The 21,978-nt window shown below is 33.8% G+C and overlaps 1 pseudogene across 1 annotated transcript; it reads left to right on the top strand.

Annotated features, from left to right (window-relative positions):
* The first annotated feature begins 273 nt into the window (after positions 1–273).
* Positions 274–20,592, top strand: LOC143237137 (uncharacterized; annotated as a pseudogene). Its single transcript, XR_013019881.1, has 4 exons — positions 274–343; positions 5,087–6,024; positions 14,547–15,820; positions 19,926–20,592. The product of XR_013019881.1 is annotated as an uncharacterized LOC143237137 (transcript).
* Positions 20,593–21,978: the final 1,386 nt, after the last annotated feature.

Raw genomic sequence — 21,978 nt, 5'->3', positions numbered from 1 at the left:
TGGATATTGAGAAAGGAGACGCTCATGTTTAACAAGAAAGACTAAAAAAGAACAAACAAACTGAGTTTCGTTTACAAACAAGATGTTTACAATCAAAGCTAAGACATCGTGTATTTAATTTCATCGGAAATTGGCAGCATTGAAAAACTGTGTTAAGCCAACTCAGGTACAGACGTGTGTGTACAATACAGACAAAACTGAAATCTGCATCGAAATAAAAATAAACAAATTTAGATAATATGTGATATCTTATTGGTTATAGAAGCAGGAGGAGGGACTTAGCAACTGTCTATCAAAACAAAGATGAAGAGAAGTGACAACGATAACAGTATATAGAGACTATGTAAGTATATCTTATTTATTAATCCTGATTTTGGTTTATTTTACAGCTACATGTAATGTTGAGCTAATAACACAATGATATCTTGTAGATTACATAATATCTTGGGAATGTTTGATCCTATAGGTATGTGATGATAGTGCTTGCACAAGCTATACTATGGTATTTATACAAATTATATCATGGTACTTACACAAGCTATAGTATGGTATTTATACAAAGTACATCATGGTACTCACATAAACTACATCATGCTATTTACATAAGCTATATCATAATAGTTATATAAACTACATCATGGTACTTACAAAAGCTATACCATGGTAGTTACATAAACTACATTGGGGTATTTACATAAGCTATACCATAGTGGTTACATAAATTACATCGTGATATTTACATAAGCTATACCATGGTAATTACATAAATAAATCGTAATACTTACATAAGCTATACCATAGTAGTTACATAAACTACATCATGGTACTTACATAAGCTATACCATGGTAGTTACATAAACTACATCATGGTACTTACATAAGTTACATCATGTGAAAAAAATCAAGACAAAAGTATCACATCAACAAATAAGTGAACGTTCGCTGTAACCTTTACATAGAAATAAACAGTTCCTTCTAATTAATTATGTGTAGGGCGTGGTCCATTGTTTATCCTGCCCGAACTGTAGACCCAAGAATTTATGGTTTGATACAGTTACCGCATAAACGTGCTCCAATATAGTTGTGACGGTCAAATTCAACTACTAGTTGATTAGCTGTCTTCCTTCCAGTCTATCAGTTAACATTGTACACAACAGACAAACTTCAATGGTAAACATAATTTATGTTCGTCTCTATCGAGTTCTACAAGTCACTTGTAGAAAAAAATAACGAAAGAATTTTCAGCTTTCATTACAAGGCATAGAGTTGAAATGTACCAATTTTGTGGAAAAATACGTTTACCCTAAAGCTTTGTATACATATATCTTTATTTTGGTAATTATGGGTTCTAGCACAACTGGTGTGATAAGAAGAGAATGTTTCGTTCTACTAAGATGAAAAATATTTGTTTTTTTTAATGTAAGAATTCGGAGACAATTTCTGATTCCAGTAGCTGTGTCACATAATGCTGAAGAAAAGTTACATGTTGAATAGTGCTATGAAACAGTATGTGTGTTAATTATCGCTAAGACTAGCTTATCTCTGGCGATTAAATAAGATACCACGTTTCCTACCAAGCCAACATCTGATGTTGCCGCTGTTTTCTGGCACCGATCTAATGAAAGTGGCGGGATTTTTCTGGAACTGCTCGTCAGCACAGCTGACATGTTCTTCGACATGTACTCGAATTGCCAGCCTTTTCCGGGCTCAAACCGTGGTCGCCTCTCATGATAAGTTGTAGAACATAAGTTCAAACGGTTGCTAGGAAATAAGTAAATCACAATAAACACAGAACAGGTCCCTAAGAGAACGGTAAAGCAGCAGTTCTGGACTTAATATCTGTCTCACCAAGTTTATCGGTGAGAATGAAGAACCAAGAATACCTAAAGAAAATAAATTAACACCTAACTAACCACCGACAACTAGTTGTTATTTGATAACTGATACAGTATTGGTTAGTTGGTTTTATGTTCTTTTGTAGTCACAACGAAACAGGGAACTAATTTACACAGTATTAACTTAAGTTTCCATGATGGAACAGTAGTAAGTCTTCTTAAACCAGAGGTTCGATTCTCCTCGGTGGACACAGCAGACAGTCCAATGTGGCTTTGCTATAAGAAAGCACACTCAGATATTAACTTTGATGGTACACAGAAAAACCGCTAAAGGTCTCTGTTTTCTTTCAAGTTCTTGAAAACTAGTTATTCACCTGATAACAACATTGTCCACTGCACTACTAAAATAAAAACATGCTAAAAGTAGTAGGTATTCGAATATCAACAGCTACTCGTCTTATTGTTATTAGCTGAAGCAGGTGCGCTCGAGCGATCTACGAACACTTAATTTTTTTTCAAATAAAAAAATTATTTCTGTTTCAGAATACAATAGATTTTTTTTAGATATGAATATTATGAAACCAGATTTAACCGAGAAACTTGTCTAAATAGATCTGAAAATGTCTGATTATCCATTTTAAAGAAAATGTGAACGTCAGGTTTTTCTGTTTTGTTTACTTGATATTTTCTCAGATTCATGTCGAGTTTGTGCTATGTATTATCTTAACTTAAATGCCCTAAGTTTTCCTAAATACATATCACTGGTTATAAGATTCGCAAGCTTATGTAATCTACTTCAGACCTAACACTAAATTAAGTATAATTCTATCCAGCACAGTTTACGATGATAGCATTTTGATACGGCCAGGTGGTTAGGGCGCTCGACTCGCAATTTTCGAGTCTGGAATTGAAAAAACCATCACCAAACATGCTCGCTCTTTTAGCCGTGGGGAGGTTATAATGTTATGGTTAATCCCACTATTTCTTAGTAATGAGCAACTCAAAAATCGGCGGTGAATGTTTTTTTAACAATCTGCCTTCCCTGTAAGCTATCTATCTCTTTTGAACTACGGACAACTAACGCGGGTCACTCTCGGGGTAGTTTTGTCCAAAATTCATCAAACAAATCTTCCTAAGAATATTTCATTTATGATTTTAAATTCGTCGTTCATTAAGAATGTGCTTAGAAGAGTTTTGATACTGTAAATAATAAACCTGAAGCTACACAGCAGGTTCTCTGCGCTGTACCCACCAAAGCGGACGAATCCATCATTTTAGCTATAAAAGTTCTCACGTTTTTCGCTAAGTCTGTGTGTTCTCTTATGGGAAAGTCTCATCGGACTATCTGCTAGGCCCACCGAGGAGAATCGAACCGCTGATTTTATCTTCGTAAATCCGAAGACTTACCGCTGTACTAGCGTCGGGCCTTGCTGAGTCATCGAAAAAAAAAAATAGAATAAGAAATGTGAATAGATTTGTTTAAAATAAAACAATCTAAACTAATTTACAGTTTGATCTGATCCAGAATCAGCGGAGTTTATCCGGAACTATAGGAACAAACATCATACATAACGTTTTGTTATGGATATTTTATCATTATGAGCGCTTTTTTATGGAACAGAAGTGGCTTAACTGCTTAACTTGTCAGGCTACGGATCATATGGTCAAAAGTTCGAGACGTAGTGTCATCTTTTCGGGAACTGGCGCAATATAAATAATTACATCCAATCCTTTAGTTTGTTCAAAGATCCGATGTACAGGGAGAGGGTTGTTTCAGTCGGAATCTGAAACCTAGGGTCGGTTATACTCGAAGAATGTATAAGATATAAACTTTACTTACGGGTAAGGCCCGACATGGCCAGGTGGGTTACGACGTGCGACTCGTAAGCTGAGGTTCGCGGGTTCGAATCCCCGTCGCACCAAACATGCTCGCCCTTTCAGCCATGTGGGTGTTATAATGTGACGGTTAATCCTACTATTCGTTGGTAAAAGAGTAGCTCAAGAGTTGGGCGTGGGTGGTTGTGACTAGCTGCCTTCCCTCTAGTCTTACACTGCTGAATTAGGGACGGTTAGCGCAGATAGCCCTCAAGCAACTTTGCGCGAAATTCAAAAACAAACAAACTTACGTGCACACAATGTGCTGTTCAATTTGAAAAAAAAATCCAATGTCGATTGCTTTCTTATAGTTTTATCAAATAAGTGACTTTGATACTAGTATTTATAAAGATCACTAATGTTTCGAGTCTATTATTTAATATTTCTGAAATGAAGTAAAAAACGTATACAGTTCTTATAGAAACAGTTTAAAGTAAATATTGGTGCATCAACCGCCATTAAAACCTGTTACGTATTTCTGTGTTTCCGCGAAGCTGTAACTATATTAAAAAAAACTTAAGAAATCACACGATAATAAATTTAAACTGTTCCACTACAGACTTCTTTTAAAGTATAAAGTTAACAAGTATAAATTCTTTCAATAATTCCAAATTTGAATCGTTCATTTTTTCACTTATAAACATGAATATTCCCCGACTTGTCAGCTGCGTTTTTCTTCGCTCGTTCCACAACGTGAATTTTCTTAACTTTTTCATTAAGATTAAATAAATAAATTCCTCGTTCGTGGTATGCGGAGAAGCCTAACATGGGAATGAAAGTTCATGTCTAACGATTTACATTTGAGAGCGTTATATATTATTGTCTTGTAATATATGAATTGAATATTTGAACGTAAGAATGCTCAGTTGAAATTTTCCGATTCTAACATACACAGATACAAAACACGTGTTTCTTGTTATGTATATTTTAAAGTTTTGTTTTTGTTTTTTTCCTATTTTTCTTATTGATTATGAAAGTATAGATATTTTCTAATAATAGTTTGACAATATCGATACATATATCGATTATATTTTTACAGATATATCGCATATAGCTAAGTCTTGTTTTCAATAAGTTATGATTAGTTTATAATAGTGTACGTAAAACTTAAGCCTACATTGGGATAAGAACGGAATTTGTATTTCGATAAACAATCGCAAAACTGGCCTGTGAAGTTGTTTTAAAAACAGGAAGATTTTTGTATTTGCTATCCTAATTTCTGATATAAATATTTCCCAAAACTAATCAATATATTAAAACCATAAAATGTTAATGGAAAACGTTAAATAAACATACACAAACAAAGCTCACAATAAACAGATGTGTGTACAAATGTGTAACTTTCATTTTCATTCTTGTTGTATTTTTTGTTCCAGAAAGGAAACTCACAATGGAGTGTGTGAAGTCCTTCTATGGTCCAACCAGCCGCTCCTGGTGCTTGAAACACTAAAGAGTTACATATGAAGTCCAGATATCCGTCTTCGTGTGTTCACTAAATCTTCTCTAGAGAATTAGCATCATCCTTATTATAGGACCAATCCTAAGAAAGCCAACAATGTGAAGGACGACTGATTAAACAGCCCATTGTTAGTCCACTCATCTACTTCACTTCTTTCCTTGTCGGGATTCAGACCTGAGGAAGGGGGAAAGTACAATCAGATCCCTTATTAATGTGTTATGTTTCCTTCTTAGCATTTTAATGTGTAGTCTATGTGTATTAAATGGTTTAATGTTTCATTTGTTCTGATGTTTTTTAGCTGTTGTGTTATGTATTCAACATAAAATGTGTCTCCAAGAAAACGAACCTTACTCATCTGCTGGCATCAACCGGACTGTTTATTGGAACCCCGCGTGAGGTCCTTTGACCCCGCCGCGCTTTCTATGACAACCTAGAGGGCAAGCACCACAAAGGTGGCGCGTGCATCTACAGTGGTTCCATTCAGAAAACAACTTCGAGTGTAAGCCTGCCTCCTAATGTAACCTCGCGTGGTGTCGTTTGTGTTTTACCTGCAATGATTGGCGCGTGACATAAGCACTCTCAATTGGTGGCCACGTTCGGTGCTGAAGACGACCTATATATACATGAGCGACAGGTATCAGCCAATGAAGCCAAGTGATCTCGGAAGACGGTCGAGTTTTTCTGTCTTGCACGAGCGAGGCTGCTCTCGCCACTCACACAAGAAGCGATCTATTTACATAGTTATTTAAACCGACTCTTCGACCCATGTTAAGCGACACATCGACCTTACCCTCGGTTTCTTTACGTTCCAGGTTTCCCGCTTCTTATGTTCCTGGGATGGCGGACTTCCAAGACGTGAGTATAACTTATTACTCACTAAATCAATAAACGATATTAATAGGTGATATATTAGTTTGATTCTATCATCCACATTTAAGTATGTTTTAGTGAAAAAATAAGTATTTCTTAACTTTATTCTTTTATATATATATATTATAGTACAGAGTAAATATGTTATTTCCTTGATATTTTACTCAAATTCGGTATTATTTACCGCGCCACCTAACGGAACCTGTTAAAACCAGTGTCACAAATTGCATTAAATTTTTGGAGGGAAACGAACAGTCTTTGGATATTTTTCTAAATACTAAACATCTTTAACCAATGAGAAAAAATTGTACACGAGACTGTTTATTCTTCAGAATATTCACAATAAATCGTTTCAAGAAACTACAAAACATTTAATTAAAACTAGAAGTGTATGTTTCATAACCTCATAAAACTGTTCACTGTATTTTTATTCGTAATTATGCTTCACAATATTTTTAACTCTCTATGTACTAACGTCTCTTTTGTTTTACGTAGAAACTATGCAACAATGTTTCACCTGTCCGTTTCTTACCGTCTCTGTTGTTCTACGTACAAACCATGCCACAATGTTTCACATGTCCATGTATTAAAGTCTCTGTTGTTCTATGTACAAACTATGCCACAATGTTTCAACTGCCCATGTAGTAACGTGTCTGGTGTTCTACACGGAAACAATGCCACAATGTTTCACTTGCCCATGTATTAATGTAGCTGCTGTTCTACATACAAGCTATGCCACAATGTTTCACCTGTCCTTTTATTACCGTCTCTGTTGTTCTACGCACAAACTATGCCACAATGTTTTACCTATCCATATAGTAACGTCTCTGTTGTTCTACATACAAAAAATACCACAAATGTTTTACCAGTCCATGTAGTATTATCTCTGTTGTTCTACGTACAAGCTATGCCACAACGTTTTACCTGTCCATGTAGTAATGTCTTTGTTGTTCTACCTACACTACGCCACAATGTTTCACCTGTCTGTGTAGTAATGTCTCTGTTGTTCTACATATCAACTATGTCACAATGTTTGACTTGTCCAAAAAATAACGTCTCTGCTGTTCTACGTACAAACTATGCCATAATCTTTCACCTGTCCATTTTACTACCATCTTTGTTGTTTTACGTACAAACTATGCCATAAAGTTTCACCTGTCCATTTTACTACCATCTTTGTTGTTCTACGTACAAACTATGCCATAAAGTTTCACCTGTCCATGCAGTAACGTCTCTATCATTCTACGTACAAGCTATGTCACAATGCTTCACGTGTCCATGTACTAACGTCTCTGTTGTTCTACGGACAAACTATGCAACAATGTTTCACCTGTCCATGTAGTAACGTCTCTATTGTTCTATGTACAAACTACGTAACAATGTTTCACCCGTCCATGTAGTAATGTCTCTGCTGTTCTACATACAAACTATGCAATAATGTTTCACCTGTCCATGCAGTAACATCTTTGTTGTTCTACGTACAAACTATGCCACAAAGTTTCTTTTTACGATGTAGTAACGTCCCTGTTTTCTACATACAAACTAGGCCACAATATATCACCTCTCTATATGGTAACGTCTCTGCTTTCTACATACAAACAATACCACAAATGTTTTACCTGTCCATGTAGTAATGTCTCTATTGTTCTATGTACAAACTATGCCACAATGTTTCACCTGTCCTTTTATTACCGTCTCTGTTGTTATACGTATAAACTATGCCACAATGTTTCACCTGTCCTTTTATTACCGTCTCTGTTGTTATACGTACAAACTATGCCACAATGTTTCACCTTTCCTTTTATTACCGTCTCTGTTGTTATACGTATAAACTATGCCACAATGTTTCACCTGTCCTTTTATTACCGTCTTTGTTGTTATACGTACAAACTATGCCACAATGTTTCACCTTTCCTTTTATTACCGTCTCTGTTGTTATACGTACAAACTATGCCACAATGTTTCACCTGTCCTTTTATACCGTCTCTGTTGTTATACGTACAAACTATGCCACAATGTTTCACATGTCCTTTTATTACCGTCTCTGTTGTTATACGTACAAACTATGCCACAATGTTTCACTTGTCCATATAGTAACGTCTCTGTTGTTCTGCGTCCAATCTCTCTCACAGTGTTTCACCTCTCCATGTAACAACCTCTCTGTTGTTCTACGTCTATAAGTATTCCACAGTGTTTCACCTGTCTATGTAGTAACGTTTGTTCTCTACGAATTGCATTCTTGTTCATTTAAATTATAGAAGTTAAGTGCTTAGTTTTTTTTCTATATTGTTATTTTGTGACGTCGTTAATAATAAAACTTCAGAATATTATGTGTTTTTCGGCTTGTTCACCTCTTTAACAGAATTGGTAATACATACAAATGTATCATTACGAATAACTAGACTAGAGATCTTCAACTAACCCAAATAATAAATTACCCTTATTGTCATCAGCTTGGAATTAGGAAGAACACCGCTATTCTGAAATGTGCAATCATCGACTTAGTTAGTTAGTTATCACCATTAGATTCCATCAAGGAACATAGGGCCGCAATCGCTTGCGGATTCTTCAATAGGTATTTAAGTGAATAGGTTGTTAGCCCACTGCACCGAGCCGTCCCTAATTTAGTAGTGTAAGACTAGAGGGAAGGCAGCTAGTCATCACCACCCACCGCCAACTCTTGGGCTACTCTTTTAACCAACGAATAGTGGGATTGACCGTCACATTATAACGCCCCCATGGCTGGGAGGGCGAGCATGTTTGGCGCGACGCGGGCGCGAACCCGCAACCCTCGAATTACGAGTCGCACGCCTTACGCGCTTGGCCATGAAGGCCATAATCATAGACTTACTGAGACATAATTTTTTGAATGAAGAAAGGATAGACTATGCTAAACCTCTCTAGCGGTCAGTAGTTGTCATTAAAAAAGATGCCAATAAGTAAGTTTGATGAAAAATAATTATTATCAGCGACCCTAAGTAACACCAGTATTTCACATGAACAAAGATACCAATAATTAGTTTACTGGATACATGATACTACATACATCGCATTATATACATAAAACTATATATATCATACTGTATACATAATACTATATATGTGATATTGTATACATGATACTGTACACATCATGCTAAATACATCATGCTATGCACGTGGTAATGTATACATGATACTATATAAGTGATATTAAATACATGATACTATATAAGTGATATTAAATACATGATACTATATACCTTATACTGTATACATGATACTATATGCATTTTACTGTTTACATCACACTTTATATATATGATATTATACAAATCATACTATACACATCATGCTGCATACATGATACTGTATACATCATACTGCATACATGATACTGTATACATCATACTGCATACATGATATTATATGTATCATGATAGATACATTATATTGTGTACATGATACTACATACATCATATTGTATACATCGTGCTTTATACATCATACCAGATATATCATACTATATACATGATGTTGTATACATCATACTGTATATATGTAACTTTATACATTACACTATATACATGATACTGTATACATAATACTATGTACATGATACTATACACATCATATGATGTAAATCATACTATTTACAACATACTATATACATGGTACTGTATACATCTTACTGTATAAATGATACTATATACACGATACAGTATACATAATACTATATACTTGATACTGTATACTTCATACTATATACATGACACTGTATACATAACACTATATACAAGATACTGTATACACCATACTGTACACATGATACTATACTCATCATACTGTATACATAGTAGATACATACTATATACATCATACTATATATATGATACTGTACACGTGATTCTGTACAGATCGTACTATACACAAGGTACTATGTACATCATACTATATACATGGTACAGTTTACATGACACTATATACATCACACTACATACATGATACCATATACATCACACTATACACATGATACTATATACACGTTACTGTATACAACATACAATTTATGTCACACTATACAATTGATACTGTATACATGATACTATATACATCATAGTATATATGTGATATTGTATACATCATACTATATACACGACACTATATTCATCATACTATATATATGGTACTGTATACATGATACTATGCAAATCACTCTATACACATGAAATTATATACATTACGCTATATACATCATAGTGTATACATGGTATTGTATTCATGATAGTACGCACATCATACTATATACACGATACTGTATGCATGACACTATATACATTACACTATGTACACCACACTATATTTATGATACTGTATATATCATATTGTATACATTATACTCTGCACATCATATTATCTACGTGATACTGTACGCATGTCACTGTACACATACACATTTTTGTATGTACATCATACTATATACATGGTAATGTAAACATGATACTATATACGTCAAACAGTATACGTCATGCTGTATACATGATGCTATATACATTATAGAGTTTACATTGTACTACATACATGATATTATATAAATCATACTAAATACATCATGCTGCATACATCATATTATATGTATCACACTATATATATCATACTATAAATATGATATTATGTATATAATATTATATAGAGGATACTGTATACATGATGCTACACACATCATACTACATACACGATACAGTACACATAATACTATGTACATGATATTGTATACATAATACTGTATAAATGATACTACATACATGATACTGTATACATCATACCGTATACATAATACTATATACTTGATACTGTATACTTCATACTATATACATCATACTATATACATGATACTATATATGTGATACTGTATGCATAATATTCTATACATCATACTGTGTGCATGGCATAGTATACATAATAAATGTGATAGTGTATTCATCATACATGATACTATAGTATCATGTTCAAATACAGTTTAAATACAGTATTTATAGAACATGAACACGATGTTTAAATAATACAGTACTTCTAGGCCAAGAACAAGATGTTTAAATACAGTAATTATAAGCAAAAACAAGATGTTTAAATGCAGTATGAGTACAAGAATAGACTCGATACATGAAACTATATACTTGGTATTGAAAACATGATATTGTATACATCATACTGTATAGATGGTGTATATACGTGATACTATATAGATCATGGTATATACATGGTACTGTATACATGACACTATATACATGATTGTGTCTACATCATACTGTATACATGGTATACATAGATGACACTATATACATCATACTATATGTATGGTACTGTTTACATGATACCATGCACGTGATACTGTATGTATGAAACTGTATACATGATACTGTATACATTATACGGTTTACATCATAATATATATATGATATTATATAAATCATACTATACACATCATGCTGCATACATGATACTATATAGATCACATTATATTCATCATTCTATATACTTCATACTATTTACATGACTCTGTATACATGATACTACATATATAATAGTATATAAATGATACTGTATACCTGCTGTACATACATGATACTATATACAGGGTACTGTATATATGATATTATATACATGATATTACATACATCATACTACATGCATGACACTCTATACATTTTTAAACACAGTGCCACTAGACAATGATCAAGATGTTTAAACATCGTGTTCATGTTCTTTTAGTACTGCATTTAAACATCTTGATCATGGTCTAATTGCACTGTGTTTAAAAATGTATAGAGTGTCATGCATGTAGTATGATGTATGTAATATCATGTATATAATATCATATATACAGTACCCATGTATATAGACTTACAGACCAAGAACAAGATGTTTAAATACAGTACTTATACACAAAGAACAAGATGTTTAAATACAGTAGTTATAGAACATGAATACGATGTTTAAATACAGTAGTTATAGAAAATGAATACGATGTTTAAATACAGTACTTATACACAAAGAACAAGATGTTTAAATACAGTAGTTATAGAACATGAATACGATGTTTAAATACAGTACTTTTAGATCAAGAAAAAGATGTTTAAATACAGTAATTATAAGCAAAAACAAGATGTTTAAACACAGTAGTTATAGAACATGAATACCATGTTTAAATACAGTACTTATAGACCAGGAACAAGATGTTTAAATACAGTACTTATAGACCAGGAACAAGATGTTTAAATACAGTAGTTATAGAAAATGAATACGATGTTTAAATACAGTACTTATAGACCAAGAACAAGATGTTTAAACACAGAAGTTATGGTTTGTTTGTTTTTTGAATTTCGCTCAAAGTTACTCGAGAGCTATCTGTGCTTGCGGTCCCTAATTTAGCAATGTAAGACTAGAGGGAAGGGAGCTAGTCATCCCTACCCACCGCCAACTCTTGGGAGACTCTTTTACCAACGAATAGTGGGATTTACCGTCACATTATAACATCCCGACGGCTAAAAGGGCGAGCATGTTTGGCGCAATGGGGATGCAAACCCGCGAACCTCAGATTACAAGTCGCACGCCTTAACACGCTTGGCCATGCCGGGCCTAGAAGTTATGGAACATGAATATGATGTTTAAATACAGTAATTATAAGCAAAAACAAGATGTTTAAATACAGTGCTTATAGACCAATAATATGATGTTTAAATACAGTACTTATAGACCACGAACACGATGTTCAAATAGAATACTTATAGGCCAAAAACAAGATGTTTAAATACTGTAATTATAGACAATGAATAAGATGTTTAAATACACTAGTTATAGAACGTGAATGCGATGATTAAATACAGTATTTATAGTCCAAGAACAAGATGTTTAAATACAGTACTTTCAGATCAAGAACAAGATGTATAAATACAGTAATTATAGACAATGAATAAGATGTTTAAATACACTAGTTATAAAACATGAATACGATTTAAATACAGTACTTATAGACCAAGAACAAGATTTTTAAATACAGTAGTTATGGAACATGAATACGATGTTTAAATACAGTACTTATACACCACGAATAAGATGTTTAAATAGAGTACTTATAGGCCAAGAACAAGATATTTAAATATAGTAATAATAGACAATGAATAAGATGTTTAAATACAGTAGTTATGGACCAAAAATACGATATTTAAATACAGTACTTATAGTCCAATAATTAAATACGGTAATTATAGACCAAGAACAAGATGTTTAAATACAATAGTTATAAATCAAGAATACGATGTTTAAATACAGTACTTATAGTCCAAGAACAAGATGTTAAAATACGGTAATTATAGACCAAGAACAAGATGTTTAAATACAGGACTTATAGATCAAGAACAAGATGTTTAAATACACTAGTTATAGACCAAGAATATGATGTTTAAATACAGTGCTTATAGACCAAGAATTCGATGTTTAAATGCTGTTCTAACGAGTAAGTCACGTCACATCTCTTACATCTTACAACTTACTCTAGCCTAATACTGAAATATTTTGGTATTGTTTAAAATGTCATTTGTTATTTGCTCGATACCTAAGATTTGACCACACCCCATACTCTTTACAACGGCCCTAATGAACAGTTATAAGTCGCGATCAAAATGAGAAGAACGCCCCACATCATCTGCCAATCAATTGTCCCAGTCCTATAAAACTTCTCTTCTATCCGACCACACCGAAAATTTACACTCACCTGCTATGACTTCAGTTAGAGCCACGCCTATTTCTTTCTTTCCCTGAAGACGCGCTAGAAAGCACGTCGTGAGTCTGAACACAGAATATCCGTTTTTGACGTAGGTAAGACCAAGTTGTTCCACAGTGTTAAGTACGTACCTGTGAGATTAGGTTAAAGAGATCCCGTAGATCTTTTATCTGAGAGCATGGTTATCGTTTGTTTTATTTAATTCGTGTAAAGCTACATAATGGCCAACTACTATGGCCATCTTCAATTTGAACTTCTAGATTAGAGGGTGGGAAACCGTTTTTGAGCAGTCCGCCAACTCTTGGGTTACTCTTATCTGAACGAATAGTGAAATGTGACTGCCTATCTTTCCATTCACTCACGACCGTAAAATGCGCAGCGAGGTTAAACGGCAACCTTAAACCCCATGATTTACAGTCCGAAACACTCTAACCACTCAGCCACACCAGGCCATAATTGTCTGGGAACCTTTGGTTTAAACAATGAAGTTAGGGTCCAGAATGTTATTATTTATAAAACTTGATTAATTTTAAGCTTTTGTTTCATTTGATCACACGGTTCTTATCAGATTTATTTTCCACAGATGTCTCCATATCTCAACTCAACTGCTTCATTTAGAGTGATTTTTAAGGTTTACTTGACTTGAACTACGTGAAAATCCAGACACACAGAGAAAACATTTTACTTCGTCATTGTTCCATGTGATTTTTTTATCTCACGTTTAACAGAGGTGTTTTTTTTCCAGATGTGGCAAGATATCGAGAGTGTGTTAATAGGAGACATGACCAGCGGAACTCACGGTGATTACCGGTCGTTTCCTTCTTCTTCTGCCGTCAATACGCTCACTCAAGCCGGGTTCACGGAAACGTCTCGCCTTCAGTATCAGCAGCCACATCTATCGACATCGTCAGTCACTATTCGCTGTCCAACATCGGGACAGCACTCAGACGTCCACGTTGTGGAAGACGCTCGTTTCGAAAGGAACCTAGGTTTAAGGTTAGAAGGAGTTAATCAGTTTTACTTTGATGATCCTCCTGGAATAGGTTCCAACGTGAAATGTGAGATTAATTCAACGGCATCATTTCCCGATCCCAGTAGTGGAGAACCCTATTACTTCTACAACTATAACCCCTATGGTCAGAGGTATGTGCCAGTCACTTCCGAGGTCAAAACTGAAAATTGCTATTACCCAAACAATACAGGCACGGACTGTTTTACTGGACATTGGACATCTTACAGCTGCAGGTTGCCGAGTTATCAGGTCTCGCCTCCTGTCACTCCAGATGATCTCGCACCTAGATACCCTTACCAGAGCGAAACTTGTAGAGGATTTCAGCCAGAGATGAGAAAAATGCAAACTGGACAATTACATTCTCGTTGTCCCACCAGCGTGCTCCCAAATCCAAGTCATACCAGGATGGTGACGCCACCCACCTCTCCTCGTCTAGCCGGGTTTCTGGCTACTGGCAACGTCCAAACCTCTCCTTCTAAGCCTAGGCGGGGCCGTCGATCGAAAGGCCCCAAGAAAGTGACTGTTCACACTTGTTCGTATGCAGGGTGTACAAAAACTTATTCTAAAAGCTCTCACCTGAAGGCTCATCACCGGACCCACACCGGCGAGAAGCCTTATCAGTGTACGTGGAAAGGTTGTGGTTGAAGTTTGCACGTTCCGACGAACTGACCAGACACTACCGGAAACACACACCGGCGACAGGCCTTTCCAGTGTCGCCTGTGTGAACGTGCTTTCTCTAGGTCCGACCATCTGTCGCTTCACATGAAGAGACATGCAGATATTATATAATCTGGCGGTCAGTTGTAAAGACGGTGCCGGACACTCATGGACAGACCTCTCCAAGCCAACGTACTGGCAGCGCTAAAGTATTCTAGTCATAGACGGTTTATTTGCCATCACATCACATCTTACCCCTAAATGTTCCAGCAGTTTCGTGAATCTTTTTGCAATTACCACGTTTCCTCGACAACAATGTCCATCTAGTCCAGCAAAACAGTCGTTGAAGGTAAAGAAATTTCGATTTTTGTTTAAATTTGTGTTTCAGAAAATCTTTAATAGTGTCAACAAATTTTCGGTTTCTAGTGGTTTGGTAGTTAACACATTAAAAAAGAAAAAAAAAAAAACGTTTATTTCTCTTACCGACTTCAAAACCACATTCAACTGCTATATTAATGTATAGATGTCGCCCTTAGACAGTACAGAATATTTAAGCTTACTATATATCTGTTATATCTAAAATCAATACAAATCGCCTTATCTTCTTAAGCCGAACTCAGCATGCTTCAGAACACACTTTCTGTTGTGAAATACAATACTAATAAGTTGTTTTTCACTAGAGATTGTCTTCTTGTGAGAGAACACATATGTGGAATCCAGAATAACGTTTTGACTTCAAGAATCTTAAATGGAACGCGTCTATATCAAGGAGAACAATACTAAATATTAATCATACCAGTAAATAATGTGTATCACATAGGTAAATAGTGTGTAAAAATCAGTAAATATGTATTATATCAGAAAACAATACGTATCATACCAGTAAATAATGTGTATCACATAGGTAAATAGTGTGTAAAATCAGTAAGTATGTATTATATCAGAAAACAATACGTATCATACCAGTAAATAATGTGTATCACATAGGTAAATAGTGTGTAAAAATCAGTAAATATGTATTATATCAGAAAACAATACGTATCATACCAGTAAATAATGTATCACATAGGTAAATAGTGTGTAAAAATCAGTAAATATGTATTATATCAGAAAACAATATGTATCATACCAGTAAATAATGTATCACATAGGTAAATAGTGTGTAAAAATCAGTAAATATGTCTTATATCAGTAAACAATATGTATCATTCCAATAAATGATATGTGTTATATCAGTAAATATGTATCACATTAGTAAATATGTATCGTATCAGTAAATAATATGTATCATACCAGTAATTAATATTTATCGTATCAGTAAATATGTATCATATCAGTAACTAAGATGTCTCATATGAATAAATATCTATGATATCACTAAATAATATTTGTCATATCAATAAATATTTATGGGTCTCCCACTAGTACAGCGGTATGTCTACGGATTTACAACGCTACGATAAGGGGTTTGATTCCCCTTGGTGGACTAAGCAGATAGCCCAAAGTGGCTTTGCTAAATGACAAAACACACAAATATGTAAGATATCAGTAAATATATATCATATCAGTAGATAATGTATATCACATCAGTAAATAATATCTATCATATCAGTAAGGAATATGTATAATACCTGTAAATATATATCATATCAGTAAATAATATGTATCGTATGAGTAAATAATATGTGTCATATCAGTGAATAACATGTATCACGTCAGTAAATTTGTATGATACCAGTAAATATGTATCATATCAGTAAATAATATGTACCATATCAACAAATATGTATCACATTAGTATGTATCATTCCAGCAAATATTATCTATTATACCGGTAAATAATATGTAAGACATCAGCAAATAATATGTATCACATCAGTAAATATGTATCAAATCCGTAAATAATGTGTATGATACCAGTAAATATGTATCATATTAGTAAATAAGATGTATCACATCAGTTAATAACATATTTCAAATTCTATGTGTCTCATAAGATTTTTCTCAAATTTCACAACATTAATCAGTATGTCTCTGCTGCAATCATTGTAATAAAGTTGTAAGAACAGTGCCATTGTGACAATTGATATAAAACTACTGAAACCATTGTGTCACTATTATAACTGATATAAAACTTTTGAAACCATTGTGTCACTATTGTAACTGTTATAAAACTACTGAAATTATGTGTCACTATTGTAACTGATATTAAACTACTGAAACCATTGTGTCACTATTGTAACTGATTTAAAACTACTGAAAGCAGTGTGTCACTATTGTAACGGATATAAAACTTCTGAAACCATTGTGTCACTATTGTAACTGATATAAAACTACTGAAACCATTGTGTCACTATTGTAACTTATATAAAACTACTGAAACCATTGTGTCACTATTATAACTGATATAAAACTACTGAAACCATGTGTCACTATTATAACTGATATAAAACTACTGAAACCATTGTGTCACTATTGTAACTGATATAAAACTACTGAAACCATGTGTCACTATTATAAGTGATATAAAACTGCTGAAACTATTGTGTCACTATTGTAACTGATTTAAAACTACTAAAACCATTGTTTCACTATTGTAACTGATATAAAACTTCTGAAACCACTATGCCAATGGAATTAATACATCACTAATTGTGGCACTATATGAAAATTGTTGTACTCATGCCACTACATTCTATTGTAGCTATTGTGTCACCACTCTAACCACTGTAGCGATATTGTAATCTTGTAGCTAAGTCTAGGTTGAGCTAGTAGAATATCAGTATCTAGATAGTTTAATGGTGAGTCTTATCTTGTTAGCTAAGCCGAGGTTGAGCTAGTTGAATATTAGCATCTGGATAGTTTTTTAATAAATGTTCTTTAGTTACCTAAACCGAAATTGAAAGAAGAAAGGGATTACGTGACAGCACGAGCTAGCTAACCATACATATATCAGTGATCTAAGTTCTTACAGCGTTTTGTTTCACCATGTGCTGAGGCTAAGAAACGTCATTGGTTTTCTGTTGTTAGGAAAACTTCTACATTTTTAGTTTTATTTTTGGTTAGGGCAGTAAATAGAGTATTTATGTCATACGACGTAACTCTTTGTTTTGGTTATTATTCTTAATTCGTTACGTAATATTGTAATATTAACTACACGTCTTTATTTCTATGAGATTTTCTCAAGAATTACAATTTTATACTGGGATACAACAATTATGCGACATTTTCCTCCTAGAAAATACAATATACTAGGATACAATAATTACGTGACATTTTTCTCTGAGAAATTACAGCTTTATACAACAATTACATGACATCTTTTTCTGAGGAATTACAACTTTATACTAGGATACAACAATGACGTGACATCTTTCTCTGAGGAATTAGAACATTATACTAGAATAGAGCAGTTACGTGACATCTTTCTCTGAGGAATAAGAACTTTATATTGTGATTCAGTTAATCCTATTACTAATAGGCTTAAATACCTTTGATTAATTTTAAATGTACACTCTGTTACTAATAGGCCTAGATACCTTTGATTAATCTTAAATATACACTCTGTTACTAATAGCCCTAGATACCTTTGATTAATTTTAAATATACACTCTTCCTTTATAAATACACGTGAACTTATACGCTTAAGAATTTATATTTTAACCAATCATGAAGATGAAACCCAGGTGTTTTATGGATAATTTTCAGACGTTCCGAAACGTTCTGCTAATACACTTTCAAGTATGATTACTGTTTTAAACTTAACAACACAACGTAATGTGATTTCAGGCTATAAGCTATAAACACACTGTTATTTATGTTTTAGTCTTTTAGTTAACTAGCTTCTATTACTAAAGACAGATGTTTGAATCGGGATGTTATTTGACGATTAACATTACTTAGGCAACATAGGCATATTTTCAAAATTCAAAATGACGGATCTTCCAAACCAAGATGGATGTGTGATAAGGTAGGTCTTCAAAAATATAATAGGCACATGATAAAGTTAGACTTCAAACAAAAAGTGGGTAAAAAGTAAGGTTAGACTTGAAAAATGGGTAAATGGTAATATAAGGTTTTAAACAGAAATGGGTAAATGGTAAAGTTAGGCTTAGAGCAGAAATGGGTAAATGGCAATGTGGATCTACCCAAATACAATGAGTATTTCTTTTCTGGCGATACGTATACATTTTTTCGTCTCATATTTGAGCCCAAGACCTTAGATATACTAACTGATAAATTATATTGGTGGATTTCTAAACGATTGTTGAAATAAAGAATATTCCATAATTATAACGTACCTGAATAATTAACACGGTACAAACAAAACAGACGAAAATAGGGCTTTCGATAAACGTTGCTGGTCTTACGTAACAATTATTTGTTATATTTGACAATACTGTGTCAACACATTGTTAGTTTAAAACACATTAATATGTTTCTCTTTCTATCAGGTTTGTGAAGACAGGTGGTTTGAAACGGCAGTGATGACCCCCCAATCTCTACACACAGATAGTATAGAATAATACTGGAAGAAATTACAAGTTTTCTTCGTCATTGGATATTTTACGTATTCCGTTTTTTTAATGGAACCAACTTCAGATTCAGCGATGCGGTATTACATCTGAGTGTTATTTAAATATTTTTTACTGTAAAAAGCACGTTCTAATACGATTTAAGTTTATAAAACTTTAAGAATGAGCCAACTTTTCTTTAAGTTTTATACTGAAATCAGTCACTGAGTGTTCGCGTGAACCGACTGATTTAAAACTATGAATTTTAAACGCGGTGTCAATTTAAAACAATATACTGATTTAAAACAAAGTTTATTGGAAACTACAGTAAAGTTAAATACCAACATTTTAATGTTGTTTATATTTATGTTATAGCCATGCATCTGACGTTCTAATCTTGTATAAACTTTTCTGCAGGATATAAATTGAAATTATTTTCAACAGGAGACGGTGGAAGAACTTGTAACAAGTAAAAAATTAGTTTACTTATAAATATCTATTTTGTTACTCTGTCATTAGTTTCGTTTATTAATGTCAATCTGTCCCTACGTACTAGGATATATGTGTATGTAATGTACAGACTTTTTTGTTTGTAAACACAATCGTTAATAAAATGTATTCATTTACAGCAGATAATATGAGAGAAATTCTGCTTTTAAAGAAGCTTTATAGGGAACTATGCTTGTTTATGTACACTATTTTCAGTCTACATTACATGTTATATCTGTATAAACTTCTATTGTAAACCATCTGCCACTCAGAGGCTTTCTTTGTCTCCTTGAACCGAGAAACGTCAGTAACTATTACTTCTATAACGCGCCCACAACTGAAAGAGCAGATTGTGTTCGACGGCATCGCCATCGAACCTTGGATCTTTCGACATACATTACTGATAATTATTCATGCATTAATAAATATTTCTTTTAATCATTTCCGGATAAATATATTTCTTTAGAATGTTCGGCATCTTTTGAAAAACGTTTAAAAATTAACTTGAAAAAAGAAGGTAGCAATAAGTAAACTGTCTACACAGACACAAGGTGGCGTTAAACAAGTTGAATATGACTCATTCTTTGACACTCCAGGATAACCAGTCTATTGACAAGATAGACAATAGCCATTGTAGATATGTACTGTGTCCATAGTGTTTAATATGGTATATTAAATATCATATACTGTAGGTGTAATGTAGGTGTCCATCGTGTTTTGATGTCATATACTGTAGATGTGATGCAGGTGTCCATGGTGTTTTGATGTCAGATACTGTAGGTGTGGTGTAGGTGTCCATGATGTTTTGATATCATATACTGTAGGTGTCCATCGTATTTTGATATCATATACTGTAGGTGTCCATCGTATTTTGATATCATATACTGTAGGTGTCCATGGTGTTTTGATATCATATACTGTAGGTGTCCATCGTATTTTGATATCATATACTGTAGGTGTCCATGGTGTTTTGATATCATATACTGTAGGTGTCCATGGTGTTTTGATGTCATGTACTGAAGATGAGATGCAGGTGTCCATGATGTTTTGATGTCAGATACTGTAGATGTGATGCAGGTGTGAATGGTGTATTGATATCATATACGGTAAGTGTGATGCAGGTGTCATTGGTGTTTTGATGTCAGATACTGTAGATGTGATGCAGGTGTGAATGGTGTATTGATATCATATACTGTAAGTGTGATGCAGGTGTCATTGGTGTTTTGATATCATATACTGCAGGTACGATGTAGGTGTTCATGGTGTTTTGATATCATATACTGCAGGTGTTATGCTGGTGTCCAATGTCCATTCTTTACCATTATTCCTACTAGTTATCATCTACCTCCAGAAAGTTGAGAAGTTTATAGAATGCCTAGAACTACTTGTATGAGCCCCGCTTTCCTAGTTCACCATGTAAGGAACAATTTTCACTTTATTTGCTGTAAAATTAATAAAAGTTCTTAGTTCTGAGGCAATTTAATGCAAGCTATGGTTTCATAAA

Source organism: Tachypleus tridentatus, chromosome 2 (genome assembly GCF_004210375.1).
Source record: "Tachypleus tridentatus isolate NWPU-2018 chromosome 2, ASM421037v1, whole genome shotgun sequence".
In the NCBI taxonomy this organism is placed as follows: domain Eukaryota; kingdom Metazoa; phylum Arthropoda; class Merostomata; order Xiphosura; family Limulidae; genus Tachypleus; species Tachypleus tridentatus.
The sequence above is the reverse complement of the archived record's forward strand: the minus strand, read 5'-3'. Positions and strand labels throughout refer to the sequence as shown.